Source organism: Accipiter gentilis, chromosome 1 (genome assembly GCF_929443795.1).
Source record: "Accipiter gentilis chromosome 1, bAccGen1.1, whole genome shotgun sequence".
Taxonomy (NCBI): Eukaryota; Metazoa; Chordata; class Aves; order Accipitriformes; family Accipitridae; genus Astur; species Astur gentilis.
Window position 1 is genome coordinate 27,670,155 of NC_064880.1, and position 14,688 is coordinate 27,684,842.

General features: G+C 39.6%; 1 protein-coding gene across 6 annotated transcripts in view; it reads right to left on the reverse strand.

The window, feature by feature from the left end:
- Positions 1-14,688, reverse strand: part of PPP1R1C (protein phosphatase 1 regulatory inhibitor subunit 1C) — a 64,100-nt gene that overhangs the window by 37,826 nt on the left and 11,586 nt on the right. The window lies entirely within an intron of this gene.

Consider the following 14,688-nt stretch of genomic DNA (forward strand, 5'->3'; position numbering starts at 1 on the left):
ACTATGTCCATGAGCAAAGCTTTCTCTCTCAAAAAATGTGAAAGAAATGAACCAATTGCTGACTTCTGATCAATGTGCTTGATGATGACAAACAGTTGGAAAAGGAAAGTCATTTAGTGGCTCTGGCTCCACGTAGTCATCTCCTGTGATGAAGAGGAGGGTGGCTCTCTCCTCCTGCTGCAGGGTTGGGGGATGCTTTTGTGCTTGGGCAGCAGGCAGCAGAGCTCTGCTCCCAGCCTTGCTGTGTGCTAATGGTGCAACAAGGCAGATCACCAGTTTCAAAACCTTACATTTAAATGGCACAGACCCACACAATTTTAGGAACTAAGAAAAGAAATGGATAATTTCCCAAATAATTCTTAATTCTGCTGCCACTTAGTGGCAGGCAAACCTGAAATTTTCTGAAAATTTGGTTTCAGTCATTTTGCATTTTCATTTCTTCATCAGTAAAATAAGGATCTTTTTAAATTTACCAGCTTGCCTCACTGGTGTTTGACCGCCAACATTTGTATTTGCCATTGGCATTTATAAAACAAGCTCATTGTAATCTGATTTAGAAATTGACTGGCGTAATACTATTTGGTTTTTCTGCTATCAAAACTACTTTTGCTTTCCCCCTGGAAGACAAAGTAAGATCAAAAAATACTTAATGCTTTGCTTTTGCCAGAGTTCTAACTACACATTGCCACATGAGCTAGCATCTCATCACATTTTACTAAACCACTGAGGTAAGAAAAGGAAAAAACTCCAGAAAGACAAACATAAAAAATGCTTATGAAGTTAATAGTTTCACTTTTGCTTGCTGGTTTTTATTTGCCTGCATCTATCAGTGAAAACTTGACTACAGGTATAGATGTAATTACATTTAATTACAAAAAAATATTCTGGTAAGCCCTCCTGGCGTGAGTATATGTTTCTGAAAATCTTCATGTTGCAAAAGCACCTCGTTAAACTCCAGTATCCCAGCTGCTGTGGTAAATGTAGCTGGAGGGTCTGCTCCCCTCCTCAGTCAAGTGCTGACAAGAGAGTGCATACATTGCGGTTCTGCTGCATCTCACACACTAATCAGCATCTGAATTACTGCCTGGCCCTTTAGGGAACACTAATAACATGATTTGTATAGGCGATATTAACAAACTTAGGGAGAGAAGAATTTGCTATATACACAAATATTTGCATGCTTATTCTATCAGGTGTTTGCACTTAAGGTATGTAGCGTGGGAAAGGTCCCACGTTACCCTGACAGCACCATCACTGAGAGACATCTCATCACTCTGGCTCAGAGATCATAGGGTAGCTTCTCCCAGCTAGCTCCGGACTGGAACCAGCCCTTTGGAGTTCACTAAAATGCCACAGGCTGGATGAAGCAGCTGTTTGGACATTTAAAATTTTCTTTCCAGGTAAATTAGCCCATTTATATTTACATAGCTCTGTATTTCCCACCTTCAATATTCAAGTAGCCATTACTAGTACTGAGTGCAGGAGCAGCAATCTCCTTTGTTAGACCAAATCCTTCCTCATGGTGCTCAAAGTCGACTTCTAAAGGAAAAGAACGATTATCTTTTTCCTCCCAACACACACACACCAGCATTTGATCCAAACAGCATCTATATTTCTGAACATCATACAGACTGTATTGAAGGACCCACTTTCAACGGCACAGCCGTAAGAATAAAAAATAAAACCGCCTTTCATAAATTACACAGATCAAAATTTCTTTACAACTTACATTCTAAGACCATAATCTGGTTTGGAAGAAACTGGAGACATTACAAACCTCAAATGTGAATCTAAATGTATTTGTTTACATCACACAAATCTCAGAAGGGAATTGTAGTGCCTGATTCACCACCTTGTTATTCCAGTTTCATGCCAAACTCATGGAAATCAGTCTAGTTTCACTGGCATTAGACTAGAATATAACAGCGATGAATCAGGTCTGCAGCCTTACCACAGAGCAGTCATGCAGTATTACAACAAGCACAAAAAAATCATCCCTCTCTTAAGTATTTTATTTTCAACTTTCATTCTCCCTCCCTATGATACCTGTTAAATATAAATATAAAACAAATTCTAAAAAAGGTCCATAAATCAAATATAGCTTCTCAAAATATACGTTGGAAGAGAATTCAAATTTAATTCTTTATTTTCTCCCTTCTTATTAATAAGGACTGAGTTGTTCTCTCTGCCTCCTTGGAGTTACACTTCTGCCTGACTCTGTGGCCTTCCAGCTGCTGCCAGCTCTGTAAGGCTTTTTCTGATACGGTCCTGGCTTTGAATGACAGAACACAAAACAGGCTCCATGGAAAAACCTGTCATGAAAAAACCCCTTCCATGCAGAAGTTTCTTTTCCTCATAGCACAAGAGAGCCTGCTCTGTAGCCCTGCTCCATGAGAAGGACAGCTGAGCGAGGAGCATGGAGCAGAACTTCCTGACATGAAGTCCCTCATCCATCATATGGGGACAATTACAGACTTGGCAGATCTTCCAGGGAAAGTAATCAACCCAGGGAGAAATACGCTTGAAGTAAACACTCTGTTTGGATAACTAATGTAAAGATTGACTTAAATCACAACACAAACAATAGTAGGCTCGATGTTGCTTTCTTCTAATTGCTTTCTAAGCAGCACAAACTCCTCTTTGGTGAAGGGAATGGAGATGGCTTTCAAAGAACAACTGACTAAATAAGAGGAACCAGGAAGAAGTAAGTAAAAGTATTTTTCTTCTTTTGATCTCTCAGATGAGACGTTTTCTGGACCCAATAGAAATCTCTTACTAGATTACCAGGAATGACCCTGAGCTAAACTTTTCTTATAATTTGCAGGTGACCAGTGTGGACTGATGGCATCAGAACTGGGAGGAACCTCTGGTAAGAGCACAGGGTGTCCCTGTGCGCAGAAGCTCCACGTCAGGGTTTATCTCTATTTTGCTTCAGAGCTCCCTTAAATTAACTCATTCCAAAAGAACACCATTTATTTAATAGCAAAGTACTTCTTTCCACTTCCAGCACAACAAAGTCAAGCCTAATCACAAATCTGCACTGCCTGTTACACTCCAACCTCCTGCAAAGAGGAGTTCCGTCAGTGTCAGTGCCTGGCTCAGCTGGGCATTAAGGGGAGCTGAGCAGTGCTCCAGGCAAAATGACTCCGGCACAGGAGTTCAACACATGGGGAGGGCTTCCCAGGGCAAACACTGTGCCAATGGTCTGCATCCGCGAAACGAATCAGGCAAAACAGAATTTTTGAGGGAAATGAAAGACAGAAAATTATTTTACTGCTGACTTTATTAGGCCATAAGCAACAGGAAAGTTTGCCATTGACTTGAAAGTCAAGATTTTATCCCAGGTATATAGTATGAGTTTGGTAAAAAAAAAAAAAAAAAAAGAAAAAAAAAAGGAAAAAGAAAGAAAAAAAAAGAGAAAAAAGGCAAACTACTTTCTTATTTAATGAACTAGTCCTAGAGTTAGTGCAACTGGGAAAGAACTTCAGCCATAAGTAAATTGGCTTCTTAGTCAAGAATTATCTAAACTAAGTAATGACAGTCACATTAATATTCACTGCATCTTTGAGAGATCCAGGTTAATTCGTTCAAATAAGCACAAATAAGTGAGACAAACTGAAGAAAATTGTTGTGATCTGTGATGTGAAATTTAAAATCCTTGGCCTATTGGGAAGGTTGATGGTAAACTCAAGTCTCCAAATGTGCAAAGTAAGGCTTAAAAGATAGATGATGATCTACATATGACTCTCTTTTATGCACGTCTATGTAGGATGATTCAAGCCTCTCTTTTAGATTGAAATGTACATAAGAAAAGTTCCCTTATTCTTGAAGCAAATAATATGTAAACCTGGGTGACACTGATTTTCTGATGTGAGTCAGAAGGGGAACCTGACAGCCAGCATTTCTGGGTGCCCCAGGTGGTGCTGGAGGGCCAAACTGAACGACAAGAAGAGTTTGGAAAAATAGACTTTCACAGAGATATGGAACAAGGCAAAGGACAAAGACTGGAAAATAGACCTAAAGCACAATGTGGTGTCTCAAAGTTTGTCCAACTGTGTAGTAGGAGAACTCACCGCACTGTAAGGTTACATCGACACAGGGTCTATTCTGACACAAAAGCAGCCGTCAGTAAAGATTACATCTTTGCTGCACGGAGTAAGGGCAGTTTCCACACTCACAGCACAACGTCACCTGGCCTGAAACCTGACAGTGAAAGAAAAGACTTGCATGAAGGAAATAGGAGGGCACTGGAGACAAAGACAGCTTTTGAGAGGTTAGAGGAGGGCTGGAGCTGCTGAGCGACTGCCAGCAAATACTCCGAGAAACAGCTTTGAAGAGAAGAAACATGCCTCCGAAATGAAGGTGCCCAAGAAAAGCATACTGCCAGACTACTAAATGTTTGCAAATAATGGCTACTGTTTTACCAAATGTTACCAAAGCACTTGCGCAAATACTTCCTAAACAGCTAGCAATTACTTTGTCCATTAAATAGTAATAAAAATGTATTAGTTTGCGAAAAGACTTAACATGTTCATTAAGTATTTTCAAATACAGAAGGAAGCTAAGTACCTTGAGAAGACAGTTACCCAGAGTTGTGAATTCATCAGTAATACTGAATAGTATTAGTAATGTGTTACTTTCCAGCTGCTTGCTTTCTTTATGTTCAAATGACATATTGAAGAGGTTGAAGATCTAAACGCAACTGAGGCAAAGATCATGAAGAAAAATCCATGGTTACCAGAAATATAATACTAGCCGATCCCCTGATATACATTTAAACCATTTCCTAATAGCTTCATATGCAGGAATCAATTATGATGGAAAATGGCTTAGAATTGACCCACTGATTGCAATCTTTGTATCGGAGTTACAGCTGCAATAGCTATCACTGCGAGCAGTTCCCTTCTCGGTTGTGAGCTGTAGGAGTATAACAGGCTCTAAAATAAAAACCAGCAGCAGCAGCCAAAACTGAAAAAGTAAAATGTTTCTTAGCATGCTATAGCTCATAAAGCCATTAAAAAAACCCCGTAGCTGAACAGTTGTGTATTGTACGTTCTGGAAAGTGACATTTGCTAGGGGAGAAGAAAACAAATGCAAAACAATAAAACTCTTCCTTAGGCAGTGATTATTATTGCTGTCTTTGCAGTTTCCTTCCTTTTGGAATAATACCTCAAGGATCTCAGTAAGAATGTGTTGTAAAGCTAGTCCTGGCCAACTGCTCACAGCTTGCTTGTGGTTAGAATGCACTTGCATAAAGATCCTCCCATACGTGTATCATCTTATGCATGAATCAAATGAGCTACTAATAATAGTACTTCTTGGGGTTTATGATCCTTTTTACAAAAAGAAGATGCAAATACCAGTTTTATGAATTTATTGTTTGGTTTTCTAAGCTTTCAAAGCATCAGCAAAACAAGGTTCCATAATCTCATTCTCACCGTCAGCACAACTAGGTGGAATGGAAAAGACAGAGCAATCATTGTTAACTCAGACTAAATCAGCTGTCATTTCCAAAGGCATTTTTCAGGATTTCTGCTAACCTCACTACATGCTAGAGACAGAGAGGGCCCTGGGTTTTGTTTTATACATCTCCATCTGTACTGTCACAATCAGAAACATGTCACTGAGATTCCCATGGAATTAACTGTTCCACACCCTCCTACAGGATATGCTGTACACATTAAAGCCCAAGTCACACACTAGCGTCAGCATTTTAGGAGGCTTGAAAGAACATTTCTAAACAATTACAGCCCTGCTGTCTACTTACTGTATTTCAAAAACAGACAGTAAAAACCTAATGTTGATCTGGATCAAAAATCTTCTGGATCACAATTCTTTAAAGGGAAAATACTTTTTTCTCCCCTACTCCCCCAAATCACTTTTTAGTTCATCAGTACAATTTCACTTCAAAGAGAATAGGTTATAAAATAGCACTTAGTAATACAAACACGTTGCATTCAGACAAGCTGGGCTTGTAAGTTAAATTGCTCCTTGATTCTGTAGCTGTCCTGCAGATCCTAATATAACAAGAAGGAGGTCGAGCAAGTGCTGCAGCTATATGGTGGATGATCCCAGAGATGCTCCTGTTTCAGGGCAGTCAAAGAAAGAGCAGGAAAAGTTCATCTAGATCTTCTTTGCTTTCTGCCACCGTCTGACAACAGCTGTGGCAGGGAACTTCAGAAAGACTTGAAGGGAATGCTATCACCACAAGCCACTGAGTGGTGGAAGCTCAGTGCCAAAATGTTTAGGCTAAGGCATGCCTAGGTACCAGGAGAAGCAGTACTGTAGGATGCAACAGAGCTTACTGCTTTATTGAATTTTCTATCTGCCTTGCTCACGCTCATTTTCTGCCTGGTGTGACTCTTCTCTGCTTGTCTCATCAGAACAAAGGATGTGGCCTCAGGTGAAAAACACGATGTTTAAAATGCACATTTGTCTACTTAGCGCGGTTTGGTTCCACAAGATGAATAATGCCAAGACATTAATATTCTGGGGTATTTCTGCATCCCAGGAATCCCAGAGAAGACATGAACAAAGAGTGAGCATGTAGCTGTGCTTCATTCTGCTACTATGATATTCTCTTGATCCTCCAGTAAAGCCATTTGAGAAAAATATTAGAAGTGATAATTTTAGATACAGACACATGAATAGAATTTTGAGGGGGAGAAGGGGAAAACAGAGCTCCTTCCAATAGACATATAGTTTAATTCTACCCTAGGACTGCTTTGGTTACTGTAAAAAGAGACTTGGCTGGTCCAGTTGATCTCATTTCCACCAGCTGTTGACACAGACAGCTCAGACTCACAGGGAAGCAAAGCTAAGCTCTACACCTCCCTGCACACTCTCTGAATTTCTGCAGCCTTGTGTAGTTGGCAAAAACTTTCAGGACTGATAGCTTTGTTTTGCTTAGAGTCTCTGCTAGCTTTTGGTCCAGATTCATTAAACTCCCACCTTCAGTGTATTTTGAAGTTTTAACTTCAGTTACTCCATATAAAGAGTTAAATTTTGTCTCTGAAAGCTCAATAAATGGGGCTATCTTGATTGATGCTTTAAGTGCAACCCCTTCCCAATATTCTGAACATAATGAGGTTACTGGATTCTGTCTCATCTGTCTGCATTATCTATTTATTCCGCACACGTCACCATGGTAAATGAGTGCTGCATTAAGTACTAAATAGTAAAGGTCAGACAAACCCTGTGCTGTGTTTTTTTTCCCCTCAGCAAGGCTAAAACATTTATTAATGGATTTTAGTTTATTACCTGATTAAAAAAAAAAAAAAGAAAAAAAATCAGTATCATCACATTATTGAAGTATAATTTAAACATAATCTCAAAGCAAACTAATGTGACATTCTTATTCAAAACATTTTGTCTTACAATGTTTAAATTGATTTAATTTCAAATAGCCTCTAAAATTTTTTACCGTTTAAAAAAAAAACAAACAGAACATTTGCCACAAGCTAAACTGGACCTATTTTGATCCAAACTTTTTTTTTTTAAATGACACCAACCCCCCAAATTGTATACTCATGCAGCTATATTAGATATAGCTTAAGTACTTTGACTATAAGAAGTAGGTAATTACACCTAGGCATTTCATTTTTTTTAAATAGAAAACTCACCATCTATTCAGAATTCTCACCAAAACAAACCGTATGAGGTATATAAGTATTTGGCACAGTGCAAATCTTTTAGAGTTCCTCTAGCAAAATATTAAGCCTTATGATTGCAATAGTTAGAATCTGCCCAGCTAACTTCCTCCCCAGTTGTGCGTACTGCTGTTGTCTACCCATGGCACAACTCCTCGTCATGTTAATACGCACGGAGGTGATAACAGAGGTAAACAGTTGAAAGCTTATCAGTCCTGACGTTGAATAATCAAGCAAGTAACATGAAGCCCTATATATTAAAAATGATTTGCAAATAATCTCCTGGGGTGGCAGAAGGCTGTTTCTATGGTGCTTTTGTACAGGGAACGAGGAAAACGGATGAAGAGTACAAGGTTCAATTCTAAAAATACCTCCTTCACTTTCAGATAGTTCCATGGACATTGACCCTTCCAACACAAAACCAACAGGAGGCAGGGAGCAGGAGGCACAAGTAATGTCATGGTACACATTAGGGGCTTAGCTGCACTGATAAATAAAAAAGTATGTCGATTCACCTGTTGGGGATTTCAGGCTGGAATGACAGAAATGGGTTAATACAATTCCGCCCACACTGGGAGCGAGTAAAACTTTTTTTTTGGCTTCATGTCCTCTCAGCTGCACCACTTCTCTGATCTAGGCCAGAAATCTCTCAGCTGCACCACTTCTCTGATCTAGGCCAGAAATCTGAGTCCTGGTTGTGAATATCCAATCTCTATTTCCAGTCTGCCAGGCTGGCTCTGGCCTTTCCACAGACCAGAGCTTTTTCAGGCGGTGTTTGCATCCCGTGCTCCCCTGTCTCACAGAGGGAAGGCAGGCTCCAGTGAACGAAAGGGACTTGTTCTCGGTTTGACTAAATTCACTCAGTTCAGCCAACTAGACTGTAGTCAGGAGAAGCAACCAAGCTCATACGGGTTATGTGTCATGTAAAATGTATCTCTGCAGTTGTTACTAAACACTGAAAATGAAGGACACCGATAAAAATAAACACACAAAAATAAGTAAAATTAGTGACTTTTGACAGAACATGCACAGCACCCTTTGGTTTTGACTTTCTGTGAGTAGTTTTCAGACCCTTCTCCTCATTAAAGTGTTACTTACTGACTAAAGAGACAGTCCAGGCTCTGCTTGGGCACCATAAGAAATAGTATGTGTTTCCTTCTGTTTCACACTATGTGTTTTACACAAGGACTGAAACATTCCCAGGGAATGTTTTTATTTTTGAACTAATGTGTTCATGTGTTCCTAACCTTGAAGAATAGCAAAAATGCATCTGGCTGCTTCGGTGATACCCTTCAGTTTAGGCACAGCAGTGCCCAGTGCATCCCAACCAACTCACGCCTAGTCCTCCGGCTTGCTGTCTTTAGTATACTGCAGGGAGCATGACAGCTCTTTTGGCAGGTGATCACAATGACATATAAAATCCTCACCCTCCCATGAAAATGCGGCATTTTCATGAAAGACGCTAAGGAAAACTTCTTTTTTTTTTTTTTTTAATTCATTGCTTCTGTTTGGAACCTGTGAGCTGTCACTTCTGGGCTGCATTAAAAAAAGCTCAAGCACCGTTTCCTGACTTTTTTCTTCTTTCATTTTTTTTAAGTCCCTGAACTTTTCCTCTTCTTTTCATGGATGAGATCATGGAGTCTTTACTAACACTGCATATGTGTGAGGAACTTACTCTGTGGCTTGTTCCAGGGACTTCTGTGAGCTTGAACTGCAGATTAAATTCAAAGTAACCCAAATGAAAGAGCATCCACGCATACTGTATATAGATAAGAAAAAGGGATGTAGTTTGCCACTGAACATTTGCAGTCACACATCAGCCTGCAAACAGCAGGATATTTTCAAGCACAGAAGTTCTAATCTCTGTTCTGGAATGCCTATCAGCTGTCAGGTCTCATGCAAAGTTTGTTTTATATATTTCATTGTTTCACTGTGTCAAATAGTCCTTTCCAGCAGAGGCCGAAAGAACACAAAGGTCCTCACTGCCCTGACCAACAATGCCTGATGTCTGAGCATCCTGGTGCCATTGGTAATGTACACTGGGCTGTACCGGTCCTGTGATGTGAGGGGACGCAAAGCTTTTTCATTGCTTATTGCCATACCTCCATGAACTCCTAGACTGAAATAAAAACGGACAGCACACTTAAACGGTATCCACATTTAGCATATAGAAAGGCCAACCAGGTTGACAAAAAAAAAAATACAGTTAATGACAGCTTTTATTAATGTACTGCTTTTCTGAATGCTTTATTACCACATTAGAAGCCTACATCTGCAATTGAAAACAGCTGCTATTTGGCTTACTTGCTTTCTATTTCCTGAATCAAAGCAAGCAGTTTGCCCTACCAGAATCTCAAGCTTTTGAAAAAAGTATTGTTTTTCATGAACAGTGAGAGCAAGAGCTCTCCACTGATTCAAGTTTCAGTAAGACTTTTGCCTAGGAAAGTACAGCAGAACTGCTTGACAATGACCAGAAACAGCTGCCTCCTACTTAGGCCTTTTTTGATCTCAGTTTATTTTGGTTTGGGAGAAAAAAAAAAAAAAAAGGTGACCATTAGATGCAAAACACACACACTCATTCACCTAGAAGCATAATCTAACAAATATTAGTCACAAACATTAATGTTGGGTGAGCATATCGCATTTATCCCCTCAAGGATGCGGTGCTGGTATAGTTTGCATCATCAGAAAAGCGCATCTATACAGGGTAATGAGATTTATTGTGCAGGGAAAGTCTGGGAGTGTCTAGAACCAATTTAGCATAAAAATCCTAATCTCCTTTGGGTTGTCATGAGATTGCCACAGGTGTAAGGACAGTTTTTCCTCCCACCACCCGTCTGGCTGTGTTGTTTGCTACTGCACTAAATATCAAGGCTGCTCCTGAGGCATCTCAGCAGACCCCTGAGGAAGTGGCAGTAAGCTGAAAGGCGTGAATCTGTCTCTGGAAAATGGAAAGTCAGCAGGGAACAAGACAGAAAAACTGCTAATGCCCAAAGACAAGCTGCAAGCAAGTTTCTTGTCTGGAGACAGGTACAGCTTGCTTATCTTCAAGGTATGATTTCCAGCCTTCAGAAAACTCAGATGTACTGAGTTGTACTTGGAATATAGGTTTTATATTGCTTTTGCAGTGATAACCTACCCTTTCTGCCTTGAAATGAGATTTGCAAAACGCAAAAGGGCAGCTCTGGAGAAGAGTTATCAAAACACATTGCTATGTTTTTCTTATTTCCAAACACCGAGTAACATTTACATTACAAGCAAGGAAGCCAAAACAGGCAATTGAGCAGAAAGGAGAGGTGGAAATAGCAAATACATAGCAAGTTCAGAAATGCAGAATTTTATACTAACGTTTACCCATATTCTAATGCTCCAAGAAGACTGAACACTTTGATACAAGTTGAAGAGCCTTTGCCAGCCAGACTGTTTGATGTTGCATTGGCTCTGTGACAAAGCCAGTCCATACAGGAATGCTGGCATTGTTTTCTGATCAAAGCAAGCCCTAATGGCATTAAACCTGAGTTGTCGTCTAACATGTTTTCCTCTCTTAACCGTCACTTCTTTACATTGCCACCAGCTTTTTCTCGAGCCATCGCAGTATGATATTCTGCTAGTTTAAAGCATGGTCAGACTTTTATTTCAGATTATAAGAACTGATTTTCATATATATTCTGCTATGCTTGGTAAAGAGACAGGAGGTTGTGAGTACATTATGGCAGTGCAGAAAAGGCTGCTTTCAGGGTATGGCGATATTCAGTTTCTGTTGGCTCCAATGGTATTACAAAAGAAAGAGGAAGCAGGAGAGCTTTAGCAATTTTTGGATTAAGCCCTTGTGCAGCATAATAGTTAAATGTGTCGATAAAACTAAGCATACGTTTATGTTCCTTTTCTAAAGGACAGACATGGTGCAACTGCAACTATAGCAGGATATGAGTGGGTTACCCCAGTAACTCATGTAGGCATCCTGCACAGGATGAGATGCTGCACATTTTTGTAGTTCTATCCATTAATATTTGTCTTTGCTTCCACAGATAGTAAAAGGGTCTTATCATTTCAAATAAAAGTAAAACTGATTAGGTATTAGGAAATCAAACACCAGAAAATATAGCTCCATTGATGGCAACTGAAGAACAATAGGGTTAAGTACCTTCGTAACTTGAGTCTCATATTGCTAGCTCTAACTTCTCTGCTCAGATGTGACATAACCCATCAAAGAGCACTTTTCAGAGCACTTACAGAAAGAATTAAGGGTTTGTTCTTTGCTACATTGCTTCACAAGCTCATATTGTCCGCTGCAATTACTGATGCTGCTGCAATTCAAATTTCTCTTTTGTTGACTTTGATTGCAATTATATATGATGCCAACCAGACTGAACATGAGAAAATGAGCCAGTCAATGATACTACAGGCTGGATATTAGCTCCTGCAGTCACATCTACCACCTGTCTTTAAATCATTTAGTGTGGTCTAACACTGTCTCCTTGGAAGCAAAGAAGCCAAGCAGTCTCATCTTACAGTTTTTGAGTAGCTGTCATCCGTTTAAAATGACTTAGCCTTAGTAGATACTCCATCTTCACTTTATAGCACAATGGACCTGACCTAAATCAGTGTAGATTCCTGTCAAAGCTGTAGTAGACATCGGGGATGGATGAGAAGACTTAGAAGAAAACAGCTATTTTAGATCTTTGTACAGCACAACTCAAACTGAATTTATTATGAAGTTCTGAAATGTCCAAACACATTTTACTGCCTTCTGGTTTCCAGATGGGTCTGCATCCAGAACACCAGAATACCACAAAAATGCTGCTTTTTTCCTGCTGCAATCAGAAGCAGCTGTAACAGAAGGCTACAGAGAAATCTGATTCTTAGCAAATGCCTGTCTCTGTTTTTCAAAATAAAAGAAGTTTAGATAATATGAGTAAACTTTTCAGGGGCATCCAAACATTTAGAATTGTATTAGGACACACATTTCAAACCCTTGGAAGCTTATCCTTCACTAGCTGTTTGCTCCTAATGAGGGAATTAGAGTAGTCCAGTGGGTAAAATTCAAGAGACAGGATTCTGGTTTAGCCCAGCTCTAACTTAATAGGTGGCTTTGACAGTATCACTTAAACTCTCTGCTGCTCATTTTCCCTGTTGATCTAGGGAACCACGCTTCTAAAGCACTTTGTTGGAGTCTCAAGTTAGCACTCTAACTATTATTATTATTATTTTATTGACTGCAACCATGTGCAGTGATGAATTTAACATTTTTTAAGATAAATTGTTATTCGGCATCCCACTGAATTCTATTTAAAATGCAATAATCAACCAGCATTTTGGGGTTTAATCAGCAAGGTGTCAAGAGCCCCTAGGATTAGCTGGCTCTGAAAGCTGACGGTCTACAATGATTTCAGAAGCTGTACAGCACCTTGCAAGATCAAGACCATAAGACATTTTTTTATTAGTTCTACTTCTATTGTAAAGCTATTGTCTGCCTTTCCAATTTGGCTTTGCAGTCCTCGTATTCAGCAGGTTTACACAGCTACATGTGCATACCCTGTTCAAAACACTTGCCCACATCAAGCATACCATATGGAAATATGCATGCACATGCTCACACATAAACTGCAGGGTGAAGTGCAGGAAAATGAAGGTGCTTTTAAAGTTTTTATTTTTATCTGACTTTATAGAAAATGAAAAAACGAGACGAGATTATAATTTAACAGAAGAATACCTTCATTGACATTTGTTCCCAGTATCTAGTAAGAGGGGATAATACCTAAATGAATAAATATAAATAAGTGAAGAAGGTGAATACAAACTCTCGGGCTTATATGGAAGTTGACTGATAGTTGCAGTAATCCTGACTCATAATAAAAATGATTTATTTAAAGATTTATTATGAACATTGCAGGAAAGGAGATAACAGACATACACCACATTGTTTACAGTAACATTTCCTGTAAATTAAAAAGAGTTCTTATTCTCTGTTTGGTTTTGATTTGGTACTGTACCAAGTATCTGTTTATAAAAGGAAATATGATGGTACAAAGTGTACAAAGTGAATTGCAAAAGAGATTAACAGCCAAGGTGAATTTGCTTTAAATTGAGCCCTAGCAACACAGACACCGTAGGTCCCATTAAGGTAAGGAAAGTCAGGCTAAGGCAGATCTTTTGTGCATCATTACTGCACCTGAAATTCAGGCCAGAAAGCTACTCTCCAACCTGGGATTGGTGTTAGTCCAGCAGCAAACGCATGGGTCACTCTCAGTGTCAGAAGAACATAACCTCAGCCATATGCCATGCTTGAACCTCCCTAATCTGTGTGCTGTGCTGCAATGATCTCAACCCCAAGAGCAGGGCTCTCTAAATGCTTCTCTCTGCACATTTCTGGGGAACTTCAGCTACTGGTGACGTTAATCAGAACTGGAGACCCTCAGCACAGCGCAGTAAGTGGAGATCCTAAGAGAGCTAAGATGGTTTTATTTTACTGAGGTGCCAGTGCATACAGTAATGACTTTAGAGACACATCAGTGAGGAAAAAGCCTAACCTACTTTTAAAAAAAGATTTAGGTGATGAAGAGACAAGGCAGGAAAAAAAATGTTGCAGGGCACTACAAAAGAAAAGTTTGATATAAAGTAGGCAGTGTGTTTCAAATGGATTCTGTCTTGAGGACTTTTTCCTGTAATCCATTTTTGCTGAGCTTTTTTGCTTATAATACTCCCTAAACAGCCTATTAGTGAGTCTTTCTGAAGTCACATTTATGTGACAAAGTATGTTGCAACCTCAAATCATCCCACCCCACAGAAAATCTTCTGGGAGGAGTCTTGGATGAAGATAATGTATTCACAGTTGAAAAGGAATAATGAAAACCAGTATCACATCTTTCATCGGGAAAAGTAGAAAACAACCTGCTTTGCAGAAGCAGTTCCCTCAGTTGAATTAGCCCTGGAGCCACCCTGGTATCTCTAGAGATCAGAGAACCAAGACTAGGACTTCATGGATCTCCAGAGTATCCACCCAGGGAAAGAAAATGTTTGTGGACGGAAGTGCTGGATC